Consider the following 18743-nt stretch of genomic DNA (forward strand, 5'->3'; position numbering starts at 1 on the left):
GGACCTAGCATTGAAATTCAAATCCCATAAGCCCCTGGCAGCTGTGCCAATGAGCGGGGGCAATGGGAGTTGCAGACTAACGACATCTAGCAGGCCACAGTTTTTCCACCTCGCCTGCCCCAGCAGCACATAAATCTATTTCTCCCCATCTTAGCAGAGAAGGGGCCCCTGTTGTAATATTGTTCACCAAGATGACCAATTATTCTTGAGTTCACTTTTTCCGAGAAGTAATTGGCCAACATTTCCAGTACATAATACTAATAACTGAAAAGATTATTTTGGGGGGGACGGGACATTCTTACAGCGGAATTATACCAACATATCCATACGAAGATCATGGCCGAAACGAAGATCATGGCCACTGGGCCCATCACCTCCTGGCAAATAGAAGGGGAAGAAATGGAGGCAGTGAGAGATTTTACTTTTTTGGGCTCCATGATCACTGCAGATGGTGACAGCAGTCACGAAATTAAAAGACGCCTGCTCCTTGGGAGAAAGGCGATGGCAAACCTAGACAGCATCTTAAAAAAGCAGAGACATCACCTTACCAACAAAGGTCCGTATAGTTAAAGCCATGGTTTTCCCAGCAGTGATGTATGGAAGTGAGAGCTGGACCATAAAGAAGGCTGATCGCCGAAGAATTGATGCTTTTGAATTATGGTGCTGGAGGAGACTCTTGAGAGTCCCATGGACTGCAAGAAGATCAAACCTCTCCATTCTGAAGGAAATCAGCCCTGAGTGCTCACTGGAAGGACAAATCGTGAAGCTGAGGCTCCAATACTTTGGCCACCTCATGAGAAGAGAAGACTCCCTGGAAAAGACCCTGATGTTGGGAAAGATGGAGGGCACAAGAAGAAGGGGATGACAGAGGACAAGATGGTTGGGCGGTGTTCTCGAAGCTACAAACATGAGTCTGACCAAACTGTGGGAGGCAGTGGAAGACAGGAGTGCCTTGCGTGCTCTGGTCCATGGGGTCACGAAGAGTCGGACACGACTAAATGATTAAACAACAACAATATCCATACATTTCACAAACAGGTGTGTGCCAAACTGTGTGTGCAGTCAGGTATGTGAAAAGCCTTAAGAGTGAACAGAAACTGAGCTCAGGTTCTACTAGAATAGTTTATGAGCTCTGATCCAGGTAACTGATCCAATAGCAACCATAATCTTATTAGGAGTTTCTCAGGGAGCCATATCATGTACAGCCATGGGGGAATATTAAACATGGTCCTGAGCACACACCAAATTCACACAGAAGGTGACAAGACTGAAAAGACCTAGCCAGCATAAGGAGAGAAGGAACCTTGGAGTGTTTTCAGAATCCACTTTAGTTCACAGGGCTTCTGTGAAAAGCAAATCTATGTGTTCCTTGACTGTAGGACATTTGAAAACAAAAAAAGGAACTATTAATGTCTGTCATTACTAAATGCAAAAAGAAGAGTGTAAACAACAGAGTAAGGGTGGGACAACTATAAGATGAACAGCAAGGGACCAAGAAACGGAAAAATATTAGACCTTCCTTAAGTCACACATATGATGATCTAGTAGAGACTGTAAGCTTTAACAGGAAATGGCAACAGGCCGGTTGTAGGATGTGAAAAAGCTCACACCACATCCTGACAACAATTATCAGCAGTACACCAAGTGACACACACTAGTCATCATACACCCTAACTGAACCTATTGCCCCTTTATGCTTTCACAACTATGAGTTTTCTCCATGGAATAACTTGGATTCTGTACTTGTTTTTCTTTCTTTATGTCCATTTATGTCATTGGTTGTTACCTGTTAAATAGATTTTAAAAATAATGCATTATTAAAAACAACTATGTTACCTAATTTAGTGTTCCATACTTGACGAAAGTCAGCTCTAGCACAGATCCGTATTGTCTACTTCCAGAAAAGGTAACTTATTAAACACTGAATGTATGCTGGAAAAATGCTGAGAGATCAAAGACTGCACCTTATCGGTATCATTAACATGATCTGCACATCACTTTATCAGCATTATGAACTGTGAAAAGGTACCACATTTTAAGCAACTGTTGAATGTTTATCACAGGAAACACCATTCAAGTCCACTTGAACAGAATTGCTTTTGGGACTCTGCCATTGCTCAACAAGGTCAGTAAATTAATATAAAAGACCATAAGCAACAAATCTGCTTAACAAACAGGAAATTTGGTCTCAGACTGACGGGGGTATGGTACTTGAATGTGTCCAATGAATATTATGCCTGCTTTCAAGAAAATTATATTTTATATTACACACACAAACAAGGCATAGGATTTAGTTAAAGGGGGTGGAAGAAATAACTGTTCAAGTTCGCAGCACACATTTATTTGTAGCACATCACATTTTCCCCTTCCTCCTTTTTTTTTATTTTTTTTTTGCTTGCTAGTGATGCTGCTCTATTTTTATCAACGCAGAACAGTTTTGACCATTTGAGTATTTGCTAGTTAATGTGTTTTTCAGGAATTTTCTTTCAACTTAAAGCAGCTTTCCCCACCTGATGCCCCCCAGAGGTTTTGGACAAAGATTCTCAACAACCCTGACCATGACCATGTTGGAGGGCACTGGGTTGAGGAGTGCTCTCCCAGCGCTATTTTTTTATTTTATTTTTTTGAATGGAAGCCAAGTTTCTTAAGATGTTAAAGGTGCACAGACTCTCCAATGGAAGAGCTGGTGAATCCCCTACTCTAAGCAAGCATTATCTTACTGGATACCTCCTGCTGTACAATAAGATGATACAAGTTAGTAGAAGCCAACATCAATGTTAAACTGAACAGTAAAACTCAACTAAGAAAGAAGTTTGGGTCCAGCTTGTTCCTAGAACTGATCTGCTAATTACAGATATAGCATCAACATCTGCAGTCATGGCGGAATGCTAAACAGCAAGAGTATTGGGCAGGTAGCCACCCCTTTGATGTCCATAATGCCCCTTTGAGACCATAATGAGATTTGCTGGAGCACATGCAACAGCAGTAGTTTGGGAGAGACTCTTTCCTGTGCTCCTGCCCACTGGCTCTTTACCATTCTATTGTAAAGCTGGGCTAGTTACAGGTGTGTGGTCCCTGTTACCATCCACACTTTGATTCAGTCATAACCAAGACATCTAGAAGCAACTCAGATCATCTCAAGCACGTAGTTTTAAGGGAGACTGTAGGGCGTTTCAGCATTCTCAGAGCAAACATTTCTTTCTCACGTGAGCAAAAAAACATTTCAAATGAAGCCCCTTACTCATAATATTGTAGTGTACCACAGCCAAAGTCCTTTCAGTACAGATGTGAAGTGAAGACAATGGGAAAGGTGGGAGGAGTTGCATCTTAGTCTAGCCATGCATGCAGACATTACAAAAGTTAATTAACACCATAATCAGCCATGGGAGGGAATACAAATGCAGCCTCTGTGGTGTATATATTTGATGGAGGCATATGGCAGGAATCGGCAAACTTTGACACACCCCACACAGATGCTGCTGGACTACAGCCTTGACCACTGGCCTATGTCAACTAGGGTTGATGGGACTTTGAGCCCAACAACATCTGGAAGGCCACAGGTTCCGCATCCCTGCTCCAAGGAGTCTCATATATTCCCAGTAATCCTTACAGTCACCTTGTTAGGGTAGGTTGTTATTCTCCTATTTAAATGGGAAGTCAAGAGAGAACACAGAACTGTATAAGAGCCAAACTGGTCATGACAACAGCAGACTCATGCATGACAACCAAATTCTAACAGAAGGTGGAAAGTGAACTCTTCTTACTAAACCACCTCTCCCAATATGCTCCCTTTGCTGCAAAGGGGGAAAGCAGCTTGCGCAAGAAGATTGTGTTAACAGTAAGGATTTGGCAAACGTCTCACCCAGCCATAACATGGAGTTGCAACACACAATTAGTATTCTGCAGAATCTGAGCTGCACTGTGCCACCTACTGGGTACGTAACCAAACACGGACATTCGAACCAGGGATTTCCTAGTTCACCAGCGCCCCACCCACCTTCCCATAGTTATACCATGCACCCCACACACTATGGAACCTGCATCTCTCTTTTAGGGAACATCTGAAGAAGCTATTTGCTGAACATGCACAAGAGATCCTTTCTCAACTCCTGAGCTTTCTACAGGATCCAGGTGTTTCAGATGAAGGCTGACAAACTGATAACACCATCTGCACAAGACTGGGAAGGAGAGGGTAAGATACAGTCTACCTTTCAGGAATCTAGACATTCCATTTGCTGAACCCTTTCTGCAGGATTTCTAGTATTAAAGGTTTGTGAGAACCTGCCCCCTGAAAAAAGTGAAGCTTCCTTTAGGCTTCAGAAGCATCTGGAAAAACAGGACACACTGCTTGCAGTTTATTTCTCCAGTACTATTTGTATTACCCCCTTGGCCTACTGTTTACTTTATCAGTGGCCACAGAATTGCTGTTGGGACTCTGCCATTGCTCATCAAGGTCAGCACATTAATATAAAAGAGTATAAGCAGAAAGACTGCTTAACAAACAGGAAATTTTGTCTCTAAATGACCATGCTACTTGAATGTATCCAATGAATATTAACCCACACAGTTTTTCCTGATTTAAGCATTGCACGCTCTTGCAAATAGGTAACTGCACAACATGCCCCAGGCAAAGTTGCTGGAGAGTGAGAAGACAATAACCTTTTCAGTTGTAGTTAAAGCCTCATCTTCAGGGAAAGATGACAGTTCATTTTCACCAGTTTGGAGTATTTAACTATTGAGCCCTAATAAGACCTAAGCAGCTAGTTGTTTCCCACCTAAATCAAATGCAAAGCCTTGAAACAGAATAGCCCAAATGAAGTCTGTAATGAAACTTCTGGGGGAAAGTTGTTCCCAGAGTTATGCTGCACTTTGTTCTGATGGAACCAAGCTTCTATTGCTCAAGCAGTCTGAGCGTGGTTTGCTCAAGTGTAAGGGGGAGGGGGAAGCAGTAAGATATAATTACACAGCAAATGCTACCTAACTGGTAAGTGCAGTGTGTAGGTTAAGCAAGGGGTGAGGTGGTGAAAGTGCACTATGTGATCATGATCTCAAACCTATTGCTTACAGGACAAAGCCCAATTCACTGGGTATTCTCCTGAATCTGTGGAGAAACTGAGCCTCTGATTCTCAGGAGCAACACATTCAATTACTCTCAAAATCTGAAGCACACAAACTACAATACTTAAAGACAGAGGCATGTAGAAATTTCTACAGCTTATAAAGATGTTTGAGCTTCATTTGTCAAACATGGCAAAAGCACATTCATGTCTCACAATTCCTTTGGACATGCAAAGTTGTCATCTTTAGTCTTTATGCCCAATTTTCTCCAATTTAAATGTACATGGGGGCATTACTGTATTCCCCATACCTGTGCATTCTGTAACACAGAGCAACTGAAGCAGAGAAATCTGTTGAAAGTACTCAGTGATTAATTGAGGTGACAAGTACAGCAGTACACTCCTTGACTTTTGAAATTATGAAATGAGAGGCACTCTGATTAGCAATATCCTGTTGCTGATGTTGCACAGTAAAAGAGGAGTCAGAGCAACTGAAAATTAGTTGCAAGATCAAAATTGAATGCTGAGTTGGGAGAGCCACATTATAACACAAGTGAGAAGCCAGAGGGCTCTATAGTTCACAAGTTCAAGTCGCTCCTCATATAGGCACAGCCTTTGTTTCAATGATAAGTATTTCACAACACTCACATACATACACACTTTTTTATAAAAGCAATGTTAAGTGCAATGAGGCACCTTTCTGTGACAGTGGGGAAAAATAACTGTCAAGGCTTTCACACAAACTAAATATGGTGTGTCACAATAAAATTTGATATGCTGTGCAATCCTATACAGGTTTACTCAGAAGCAAGGTCCAGTGAGTTGAGTGGAACTAATACCCAGGTAAGTAAGCATAGGATTGCAGCCTTAGGTAACTGTTAAAGTCTCTCTCTCCAGGAATCTGAGCTCTTTATCGACATTCAAGTAGTCTACTTTTTTTTGCAGCTGATTGGTACTTGGATGCACTACTTCAGAGCACTCATTTTGAAGTTTAGTTTATTATCCCAGGGTATAGAGCTGCCACCATTCAAAAATATGAACTGCACTATTCACTTGGTGTCAAGCAAGTTCTGAACTAAGGAAATATAAATTGTATATGCCACAACATGAAATACATGTGAAAATTTAACTGGCATAAACCTCTTGGTATCAGTGTGGTTGCAAGGGAGGGTCCACAAATTACCGTACCTATATTGGAAAGGCAGTAGCAATTCTGCCATTTTACGTACATACAGAAGATGCAACCCAAGCCATATGGTTCACATGTTAAGATTATCCCCATATTCTGGCCCTATTGGTTGCAACTGTTAACACAAAATTAACTGACTCTTCTTAAAAGTTCCACATCACTTTAAATTTAGAAGTCATCTTTCCCTTCATGATGAATTGTTTGGCTCTTGCTGCTTTCCAATTCTTAGATTAAATAATTGTATTATTTAACCATTTCCTTCTTCCACTCTTCCCGACTCACCTCTACAGGACTTGAGGAATGCCAGCTGCAGACCAACAAGTCATTACTAGCCTCTGTATGGTATCAAAGGGAAACATTCTTATAACAGGAGGCAAGGGAAACCCATGATTGGGCTTTTCTTCTCAGAAGGCTTGCAACTGGTTAACTAGAGAGCCCATGCAAACTTAGATGGGCTCGTGGTTACAACAAAAACAGAAGTACCCCTGCAAACAGATTAAGATATTGGGGGGCGGGGTACTACTGCCAAGGCAAAATACTTTGCATTCAAAGCTTTCATGTTTTGTCTTACCACCCTTTCCCCACACAATCACCATTGCTGAAATACAGAAGTGCAATGGCAGGGGTGGAAAAGTGGTATGGAAACTCCACAGTAGTGACAGGCCACTCCTGCCATTACAGACCAACTGCAGAGTTAAGTCCTAGGACACGTTGCACTCAAGAGTGAAGCTGATATTAATTAGTTCAGCTTACAGAGTATGGGAACTGGTGCATGGAAATAGCATTGTGTTATGGGGAGGGGTGTAGAGGTGGTTATTAGTTTCAAACTCCATCTGCAGCACACTTAAGCCCAACTGGCAGCAACCCAAAGCTTAAAAAGTTTGGAATATATCTTATTCCAAGCTAAATGTAGCATAGTATGCTTTCTGAAACTGTTGTTTCCTATTACCATGTGTGCAATACATGCCTTCTCAGCATAGGAAAGAGACAGCATGCCCACAAGGAAAACATTCCAGAGGGAGAACACATTCTTCGTGACCACTCAGTAGAGTAATCCCACTTTAAAATGACAGCAGTGGCTTCAGAGACTCCAGCCCAGCCCTGCTGCTCAAAGGGTTTGGTTTAGAGTTCACTATGTCTCCCTGGGCAACAGGATCTTAAGAGACAGGCCTGGGACATTGCACAAGATGACAATATTGAAGCAAAAGTTCCTATCCCCGCAGGCTTTGAGTGCTCAGCATAGGAGCCCAAAGTACTGCCAACAATACCTCCACAGCAGCAGATCAGAGCCAATAACTAAACGCTTCCCTGCTGTGCCACAGGTAGAAACACTATTCCCGTTTACTTAGATTTGAAAGCAAGGCTGCCTCTTCTGCTGGTTTTACCATCCCAGTCAAGTTCATGCAAGACGTATGTGTCAGAGTCAACACCCCTCCCATCTATGATCATGCCTTCTCATTCTTTCACGGACTCTGCAATTTGCATCAATGCTAAGCTTCTTTCTTCTAAAGCACTCTCTCTTCACGGACATTTCTTCCGTATCATCTTTCTGGTCCACATTTAAGTGCAAAAGCTTGATACCTGACACAAGCAGCAGTAGCTCCTTGTCTCTGAATGCAGACCACCACTATCCCAGGAGCAGACAGAAAAGTAGGGCAAGTGGTTTCTAATGGATCAAGAGCAGGAAGGAGGAGGCTATTGGCATTCCCCACAAGTGATTTTCTTCCTGAATTGAATTCATTTCTATCTGAGGGCCAGGATAGGACCAAAGCAGCTACAAGAAAGGGCTGCAAGGGGTAGGGTGAGAAAGAAGGAACCAGCACTGCTCCAACATTAGTACAGTACTGTCTGGCTCAGATTGGAACAAGGATCTGCCGCGCCTTCAACAACCTTTTTTTTAAAAAAGAAATGCCACTGATCCTGAACTTCTCATAACCACAAAGGAAACAAACTAATAATTGTCTATGATCAGGAATCTATAGCTACACCATTGCCTTTTCATGTTGTAATAATTATCCCTCATTTCCTGCTCCATTATGAGTTTTATAAGGTCTGGCAACTTGGCTAAAGTGACAGCTAGTTTCATAGCATAAAGCCAGCCTCAGGCTCTTGGGACTATAACTATTTTTAATCACTAGTTCTAGATAGCAGCAGCAGCTCTGAACATTCAGTGTCATCAGAGTATCTTAAGCAACGAAAGCTCTCCAAAATTTCAATACAGAATTATAATCATATACAACTCTTTAAAAGCCTTGTGACCACCTACTCAGAAATGTTACCTATCCCTTTGGCACAGCCCTTTGCCATCTGCCAGCACTACTTTCCTGGGATGTTCTCTTATCCAAAAGCAAGTGTTGGTCCAACACAAAGGAGAAATGTTGTGCACAAACGCAGACATTCCAGTGACCATTCCTGGCTCAGCCTCCCTTCTTTACTGCATGCCCCTGGACACAAACAAGTAGGCTAAACTGCAGTTGCAAGCTTGTTTTTAAGATAACCTAAAGGCCATAAACAGCTTGGAAGCCTCCAATAAAGAAATGCTTGTAACTGGGACTGCTGAAGACATAGGTGAAAGGTAAAAAGTTAGCTAGTCACTTTTCAGCCATGTTTTGTCAAAGGTCTACTTCTGAAGAACAGTTTATGAACATTAGGTAGTGCAAGATTCCCTAGACCTGCCTTCCCTCCCCAGTCTGGTACCCTCCATATGTTTTGGACTACATCTCCTATTGTTCCTGATCATTAGCCATGCTTGTTAGGCCTGATGGAAATTGTAATCCAATGCATTTGGAAGGCACCAACTGGGAAAGAGTACCCCAACTATTTGCCCCTCATTCTGGAAAAACATTGTTGAAGATTCCCTCAAGTTGTACATATGGGAAGCAATAGGATGGAGGGGAACTCAAGGACTAAAGGCTCAGTTACAGGCAGGAGAAACAAAAAAGAGCAGTTCAGGGGATGAGAACAGTTTAAGAATAAGACAGAGTAGCTTGGAGGTCTGGACAAGATTGTAACTGGAAGCTGGAACAGCAGTGCCTAAAAATACCATTTCTAAGAAAAAGTTCTTAGTGGATCTCTCAGCTGTGCTTCCTCATATCAGACAACAAGAAAAAGGGCATTAGGGGCTGTATCCAGTGCTTGAGTAGATGCATAGAAATGAATGCCCTTGACTAACTTAGGTCCATTAATTTCAGTGGGTGTGCTCTGAACAGAACTTGGCTGGATACAACCCATAATACTATTTGGGTTGTATCGCAACTTGCTCTTCAAACACGTGTAGCAGGTTTGTGCAAGCACACTATTAAACAATATGAAATGTGGAAAAACAGCTAGTTAAGAGGAAACAAGAAGAAATTTAATGCAGGCTGGAGCCATGGAAGTACCCAAAGGCTTTACTATATATATTATTCCCAAGGCTTTCATGATGCATGCCCAAGCAGCTTCAGCACTACTGTATAGCACAAAAGTCGTCCCTCTTCATTTCTTCTATAGTAACCTGAGGGATAACTAAGATACCTAGTCTGTGCACATTAACATCAAGTCTAGACTTTAAATACCTTGCATAATACTGCACAAAATGAAAAATAAGCCCCATAGTGTAGTCCAGCAATTGCAGCTTCACTCTACTTGAAAGGAACTTCATAGCCAACAGTGGTAAGGAGCAGGGCTTACCTGCTAAGCTAATTGGGTTGAAGGCATTTTCTAACTGGTCTGACTAATTTCAAGTGCCACTGTCAAACTGATTAGTGATTATGCGAAATCTACCACTAACAGCATCTTAGGGCAATATTAGACACTGCAGCAGTTGTGCGGGTTTAATTTAGAGCGGCCTCATCACATATATTGGGAGAGGACACACTGATCAAGGGGTTCAACCCTTCCTGAATATCTTGCAGCTCCTCTCCCCAGCTGCTTCTCACACAGCAAAGATGGTATTGGAGTGCTTCTGTGAGAAGGACTCATTTTCTATTAGCAGTCACTTTGGTTGAATTAAAAGCATAATACCAACAGGCTTATGTCTGAAGACACAAGGTTCTCAATTAGAACTTCAAAGTTTTTGCTGAAGATCTGTATTCATCCACTGGGGGGGGGGGATGTGGTTGTTTCAATCAGGTGAGTAGATGAAATGTACTATTTTAGAGATACTAAAGATAATCTTTGCATTCATCTAAATCTTATCAACGCATTTGAATGTGTTTGGAAGAAATTCCCATGATTTTGAAAGGAACTCATTTTCAAGCATTTAATTAAATTTAGGATACTGTCATTGGAAGTAAGTTGGATGAAGTGGTAGCCTGGTACAAAAGTTAGCAAACTCATGAAAGATTGCACATTCTGAATTTAAGAGTTGCAGCAACCTCTTAACAGAGCAGTAGGTCACTAGAACTTTTAGAATCTTTGGGTTCCCAAACTACAAGTGGTCAACAAGTTTCATTCAAGTGGCCCAGTGTGTCTAAAAATACAATTAAAATCATACACCATCTAGCGCAGCATAATCATTACAATTGCTCTAAGAGGCAGGAGAATCATTAAGTGGTCTGCCAAGGCCCTCAGCAATGTTCAAGTGGTCTCAGAGGGAAAAGGTTTGGGAACCACTACTATAGACTAATGAAAATTGGTACTGGGATCCATGTTGTTTAAACTACCCTAGTCCAAGGCAGGCAATAAATTTTTTACTGTATGCAGAACCATTTGGATCCTCTTGTTAAACCTCTCTCAGAGCCCATGCCTAATTGGTGTGTGGATTACCAATTCAATATAGCCCTATATAGCATACTGTCTTAGGCTTGGGTAAAGGCATGAGTGTGCTGTGACTTTTCCCATTTCCTCAAAATACACAGGGAAGCAGTGTTTGCAGGATAAAAGGTAAAGGGACCCCTGACCATTAGGTCCAGTTGTGGACGACTCTGGGGTTGCGGCGCTCATCTCGCTTTATTGGCCGAGGGAGCCGGCCTACAGCTTCCGGGTCATGTGGCCAGCATGACTAAGCCGCTTCTGGCGAACCAGAGCAGCGCATGGAAATGCTGTTTACCTTTCCACCAGAGCGGTACCTATTTATCTACTTGCACTTTGACGTGCTTTCGAACTGCTAGGTTGGCAGGAGCAGGGACTGAGCAACAGGAGCTCACCTCATCGTGGGGATTCGAACCGCCGTCTGATTGGCAAGCCCTAGGCTCTGTGGTTTAACCCACAGCGCCACCCGCAGGATACCAGAAGCTTAATGGGAGGGTGAGAGAACTTTGCCATAGTCTATATTGTGGAGAAAATATAGCCCCATCCCCATTCCACAACAACATAATGGTTCCTTCAATACAAATCAACAGCAAAGGCAAATGTACAGAACGATGAGGACATATCCCAAAGGGCTGGACATGAAAGAAGTAATCTAAAATTAGGTATCGGTACTAATAATGCATTACTTAATGTTTAGCTTCTAGGGATGAGTCTGTAATTGTATGTAACCACAAGCAGTCCATGTACTCTTGCCATCAAGTCTTTAGCTACTTCTTTCCATGTTCTTTTGTCACATATGTCATGCGGGGAGGGGTGCTTCAAGTCAAGGTAAGAACAAAGTCATCTTAGATTCACTGTCAACAAGAACTATGCTACTTCGGGCAATCCAGTACTATTACATTTCAGCCTGTATAGATAGGAGCTATTGACAGTGAACACACATCAGATCAGAGAAGACATTTGCTTAAAAGTTGATAGCTGGTAGTAGTTTGCATATAAACATGGCACAACTAGATCTAAGCTACCGAGTCTGTTCATGCCATGAAAAGTCTCCACATGAAAAAAACCCGCCCAAATTATGATTTACATCTATGAAAATAGGCACTCTTGTTAAGGTGGATCTATACTATTTTCCATAGCTCTGTTAGCAAGCTGGATGTGTGGAAATTTGATAGCTCAGAGCAGTCTTGTAGGAATACGGCAACTAAGTATCTGAATTGCTGCTTCACAAGGAAATTGCTTTGTGGGATCTGGCCCAAGTACTAAGCAGCATCCTCCAAAAAGAAGGACTTCTCTTATGGCACTGGAAAATTTTACAAGTATCCATTGTTGGAGTGCCTGTACCTCCCAGGACTTCTCTGGGAGATTTCACCCTATTATGGCATCCTAAACAAGAAATAAATGTGTTCCTGTGCATGATATGTAGGAGTAGAAAGTTAAAACCTGCCCCCGCTATGTAGATCATAATTTGTCCAAGTCATCTTTTAGAAAGTAAGTAATTATAAGTCAGATTTTTATGCGAGTCACATTTTGGGTGCATGCATTGACTAACCATTTGTGCAGAGACCGGTTAGAATAAAGATACTCTGAAATATGGTCCCTTTTATTAATAGTGCACATTTGCCCCAGGCTCAAGAGAGAAACTTGCATTATCTTCCAAACCTGCCTGTTTCTGGCCTACCTGAACACCTGCCGTGTCCAAATACATGGGGGGGGGGGAAATAGATACAGCTCAAGGTGAATAGTGCAAGCACTCACCAGCTACAAACTGGAGGCTGAGCTATGCCCATTCAGCAGCAGTTTCCAGTTATAGATTTTCTGAAAAGCAGATATAAAATGACCTGGATCCAAACTAGCACAAGTGTAATTTTAAAAGTGAAAAAAATAAAATCTAGCAAATGTGGAAGTTATTTTAGGGTACTCATGCACCCTTCTAGGTCATGGGCTCCATTGTGTGGTACTTCATAAGGTACAAAAGAGTGCTGCCAGACCTGAAGTTTTACCCTCCCTCATGCATGTTCAGAAGCACTTTTCACTCATGCACTCAAAGTGGGTGGGAAGTTGAATCTTGGCCAAAGATTTCTGCCAGAATTCAACAGTTTAAGGTAAAACTTGTGTAATACCACAAAACAAAACAAGCTCTCTCTCTCTCTCAATGTATGTATGCATATGTATATGTATATGTATATGTATATGTATATGTATATGTATATGTATACAGTGGTGCCTCGCAAGACGAAATTAATCCGTTCCGTGAGGCTCTTCGTATAGCGGTTTTTTCATCTTGCGAAGCAAGCCCATTGACAGCTTAGCGGATTAGCGCTATTAGCGGTTTAGCGGCTTTTAGCGGAACAGCTGATAAGCGGCTTAGGGCTTAGGAAAAGGGGGGGGGGAAGGGAAAAAACCCGCAGGAACTCGCAAGACATTTTCGTCTTGCGAAGCAAGCCCATAGGGAAATTCGTTTTGCGAAGCGCCTCCAAAACACAAAACCCTTTACACTGTATGTATATGTATTCCTACCAGCAGCATCTTGACATGGTACAATAGTAGCACAAAACATTTAAGATTTGGTCACATGACAGTAAAAAACCCCCCACTAAAAACTGGCAATCAACTAGTACATGAGATGTGAAGAGAAGAGATCCAGCATATTTTCTAAGACTCTCCCTCTTTTTAAATTTACATTTCAATATTGTAGATTTAAAAATACATAGGCCAGCATAAAACAAAAAATTAAATGTTACCACGTTAATTGCAAGCTTCCAGGTTAGATGGTTTACATGCTAACTAAATCCATCTTAGTACATTATCAAAATGCCCAGTGTTAGAAACTGGAACAGGAATGCTAGGAAGCCATGTGGCTCCTGGGACCTAGGCTGTGGGCGCCAAAACAAAATGTCCAGGTGCATTGCTTGTTTGTTTTTTCCTGCCCTGCTACCAGACCAGGTAGCCACACGGGGCGGGGGGGCTGGCTGGCTAGGGAATCAGGAGGTCTGCAGGGTACTGCAGCAGCAAAAGATGCGTCTTTTGCTTCCACTCTACTTGCCAAACACCTGATTCACCCCAGCGTGGCAGCATGGAAGCAAAAAAAGTGTGTGTTTTCCTGCTGCACCGCTGGGCAAATCAGGTGTTTGGTGGGCGTGCCCAGCAGACCAGATGACTACAGCCAGGCAGGTGGACATGCTAGGAGCAAAGCACGCCTCCTTGATATCTCAATCCAGCTGCAGGAAGCCAGTTGCCAGTCGCAAAATGCGACTGGTGCCCAGCTAATTTTGAACTCTGAATGCCCGTTATGGCAAATATTCCATTATTTAATAAATGGCATCCAATTCTTCTCAAAAGTCTACTGTATTACTTCTTCCTTCCCCCAAGTATTTGTAACTCCTGGTAACTTCAAGACTTCCTCTTAAGAGAGCACTTATGGCAGTATTTTGCAATACAAGATTAAAGGCTCCAAGTGTAGCTCTTAACAGAGGAATTTTGGAACCCTTAAGGGAGACATATCCAAAATCAAGATGAGCTCCTTTACAAGGAGGAAGGAGAACAGAATTCAGGTTCTGCATGAAGGGAAATAATCTGAAGCTATCCATGACAAGACTAGCATGTACCAAAGTTAACTCTCAAAATTGCAGTGAGAATGTAATGTGCTACTCTCCCTTCACATCCAGCCCTAAATTCAAGTCAAACTCTCTGGATTAACAGGAGTTCATGGACTACAGGACTTTTAGGTCACATGCTGCGCAAGCATGCCACAGCAGTAAGCATAACAAATTAAATAAGAAGACTGTACTGTGCAAAAAGCCTATCTCAATTTAGGCTAGAAAAATAAATAGCAGTTAAGTGGGCATGCTTATTCACTCACTGGTCACTTCTGGCTCTCAAATTACAGTAACTCTTAAGGAGATCTCCAGTGTTAGTCATACATGGATTAGACCTGTGAAATCAATGGACAAATTACTCGTCTCTCAATTTCAACATGTATATTCTAAGCACGACTAACACTGGATATTACTCTTAGTTACTAGTTGTCCCCATCCTTGGAAACCTCAAACACACAGATAGGGCTTGCATGGATGACAGCTTATTTTGCTGTTACATTTCAGACAATTTTACCTTTTATTCCAAGTACTTTCAGACCAAGTTATATCTGACTTGGTATGCTGCCCCTTTAGTCTGAATCCAAATTTTTCAAAAGTTAATTTGGGCATGTTTAACTGATCCTGTGTAAATTCTTCTACAAGTCACCCTATCTGCTCTGGACTCCTTAGAGAAGATGGATGGGGAATAAATATCCAGAGTTTCAAAAAGTAGATTGGATTGATCCAAGGTGCAACAGGTAGCAAATCTGGGGCTGCAGTAAAGGATGAACACTCCCTTGGTCACCTGTGGTGGTTAATCATTACCTACATTTACTGAGGGACCTCCCCACTGTTGAAGGTCATCATAGCTGAGGGGTGAGGAATCCCTAGCCCTCCAGATGTTGTTGAACTACAGTTCCCATCATCCACAAACACTGGTCATGCTTGCTGGGGCTGATGGGAGTTGGGAATCCAGCAACGTCTAGAGGGCCACAGGTTCCACACACCCATCATAGCAGTGGCCTGCAGAGGACTACAAACATATTTCTCATTGCCCAGTATCAATTGAAAGAAATATCGTGGGGGATATAATAACTGGGTGTGTCTATAACACTGTTTTGCATTAGACAAGGCAGTAGCAAGGAGGTTACACTTGTAACTATTACTGCAACCAGTCAAGAACCACAAGGAGGGCTCAGGGTAACATGGGAACATAGGCAAGCTACCTTATACAGAGTCAAGAACATTGGTCCATCTAGCTCAGTACTGCCCACACAGACTGGCAGAGACTCTTTCAGACTGGGAACATTTCCAGCCCTGAGTCAGAACCTTTTTCTGCAGGCAAGGCAGATGCTCTACCGCTTGAGCCACACACCCTCCTAGTTCTACATCAACACAAGCTTTCTCCTGAGCAATTATTTCCGAAAGCTACATTAATATGCCTAATTTGCCCTCAAAGACTCACAGAAACAAGCCAGCTCACATCAACCGCTAACATGATACTTTTTGGCTCAAAATGGCAGGCTAATTGTATTGGCCCTCCAAGACATTCACATAGATAAGTGACTAGAATTTCTCAATTATTTCATTTCAGTTGAATACACAAGTATAACGTCATAGCTCCAGACAGCAAGTCCATGAGTCAGAGAGTATTAGCCAGTGCAAAGGTTTGCAGCTTTCACTGGAGTGGCAAAGATAAGAAACTATAGCATTTTTTCACCTGGTGACTAATAATGTATCTTTATACAAGCAGTAACTGATTACGCAGTCATTACTTTGGATTCTGTTGTGTCACACCTATGCTTAAGGGAAGAAACTACATTTTTAAGAAGTTGTAGAAGTGTGTTAATCCGAGGACCAGGGTTCATACATTCTCTTTAGCCACAGCATTCTTTTTTTTACCTATGCAGTTCAAACTAGTGTTTCATCATGGGTAGAATCATTAGTCACAGATGCACATGTTAGCATTAACAGCCAAGTTTTGTTGCGGCTATTTGCAGGGTAATTATACCGCGAAACAAACAAAACTTTTGTATACGAGTTTTGTTGCCAGTTCAGATGCTACTTTTTGAAAATGCAAGTCACATCTTGCTTGCCAGCAGCACACAAGTCTGACAGATTGGTAAAATCCTGAATGCTTTGGGGAGTCCTTATTTCTCAGGCACGCCTGCAAGTCAGACCTGCATGTTACTTTGTGCACTTATCTCTAGTCTAGAGGGATGATGCTGCTGTCTACAAACAGGCCCTGGAGGGGCTTCTTTTTAAAGCAGACTCCACTCTCCAGGTGTACATTGGTTGGAAGTAACTTAGAGTCACAGATTATACACAGAAAGGAAGTAAAGGCAAGAGCAAAATGAAAAAGTAGACACAACCAGTAAAAAAAAGGGGGGGTCTCTATGGGCATTGGCACTTTCCTTATATCAATTAAGTATTGAAACTAGCAAGTAGTTCTGCTCCACAGAAAAGGGATAGCCAAAACAGGCAGGCAATACAGATCCCCTAGACCACAAATAGAAGTTTGAAAGATAGCAACAATCAAGGGGCAAGAGCAAGAGCAAGAGAAAACCCACTTTCTAACTGGAGTATTTCCCCAAGAGCAACAATTGTCACAGGAGAATATTCTAGAAGTAGCATGCCTCAGAGCATTTTCCCACTTTCCACATTCAACTAATAAACACATGAGCTGGAATCCTGTCCCATTTCTTTTTCCTTTTCACAAGTTGCTCCTTCCAGATACAGACCCTGGGACTGCTGGACTCTTGTTTGAACCACCCTGCCAAAGGGAAATAAACGCCCGTTGTTGCTTAATCAGGGCATTTCACCGCCTTTTATTCAAAGGAAGTTGGCTGAACAGAGAGGAGAAGTGGGTCCCATTTGAGAACGGGGGCAGCTGCAAAATCTACCAGAGAGACTCTCCTCCTGCAAGCTTCGTCTTGCCCCGTCGCTCCCTCCTCCCCCTTTCCAGGCTTGACTCAAGCAGCGCCAACTGAATGAGGAAGTCAAGCTCGGCGGGCGGAAGCCAAGCCCATTGCAATGTCTGCAACAAGGTTGTCAGCCCGTGACTCAGGCGGGAGCCCTGACAGCTGCCAAGCGGTATACTGCCCGTTACTTCCCAGCTTTGTTTTTTTTTAAAAAAGGGGGGGAGAGAGGGGGGCAGGAAATCCTTAGATGATTAGAGGGTGCAACCCCAGCTACAAACCGAGGAGAGAGAACGAGCAGGTTTAATCTCTTGCAACAAGAGCAAGATATATTAACAGGCAGCAGAGGATGAGAGAAGCACGCGATCAGCTGCTTTCTCAGAGAGGCAAGAGGCGGTAGTCTTAAAGCCATTTCCCCTGCAGGGTTGTTGGGGTTAGGGGCGGTGGGGGGAGGGGAAAAAGGTATTTTGGGGGAGGGGAAGCACAGGTAGCCGGTGCGGCAAGGGAAGGATCCTGTGCGTGGCAATTGCACAGCGTTCCCCAACCTCAGGCGGAAAGGAAGCCAAGAGATGATGGCTGCACCTTCCCCCACCCCACCCCGTTTCCACCCCCCCCTCCAAAGCCGATGCCCCCGCAGTGGGTGGCACTTCCTGGGCTTGCAGCCCGCTTGGCAGAAGAAAGGCATTCTAGAAGTTAAGCCACACCCGCCCGCCCGCCTCGCAATGAACCTCAACCAGCCGGCGCCAAACTGAAAGCCAAGCGCCATCTCTCGCGTGTTTCCCGTCCCGTCCCGCGCCGTCCCTGAAGCAGGATTTCACCTGAGTCTGGCCAAAGCCCGGGAGGTTGGGGGGTGGGGTGGGCGAACCGCCGCGGCTCCTGCTCCTCGCTGTGGGAAGACTAGACTCGGTACCCGGCACCTTTGGAGAGATTCGCAGCGCCCCACCCGCCGCGCTGTTCCAGCTTCAACGCCTCACACTCACCGGCAACAGCGAGGTTTCAAGCCGGGAGGGAGCGGCCGCGGCTAAGGACAGCAACACCCACCTGCTGTACTGCTGGCCAATAAAAAGGGCAGCTTGCTCTGACTGAGCTCCAGCTCCCGCCAATGGCGACGCAAGAAGAGGGCAGTGCTGCTAAAGAAGGCGGAGGGCGCTTTTTTTTTTTTTAATCTCCTCAACTGACGCCTCAACCCCCGCTTCTCATATTAGCCCGCCTCTCATCCTCCTCGCAGAAATGGGCTCAGCCAATGCGCCCTCATTCAGAGAGGAGCGTA

The 18743-nt window shown here is 43.4% G+C and overlaps 1 protein-coding gene across 1 annotated transcript in view; it reads right to left on the bottom strand.

Annotated features, from left to right (window-relative positions):
- The window catches only part of MYH9 (myosin heavy chain 9), a 78153-nt gene extending 59682 nt beyond the window's left edge, over positions 1–18471 (bottom strand). The window contains exon 1 of the mRNA XM_079992125.1: positions 18292–18471. The gene's annotated coding sequence lies outside the window, so the exon portion shown is untranslated. The remainder of the gene's footprint in view (positions 1–18291) is intronic.
- Positions 18472–18743: the final 272 nt, after the last annotated feature.

Source organism: Podarcis cretensis (assembly GCF_951804945.1).
Source record: "Podarcis cretensis genome assembly, chromosome: 10".
Taxonomy (NCBI): Eukaryota; Metazoa; Chordata; class Lepidosauria; order Squamata; family Lacertidae; genus Podarcis; species Podarcis cretensis.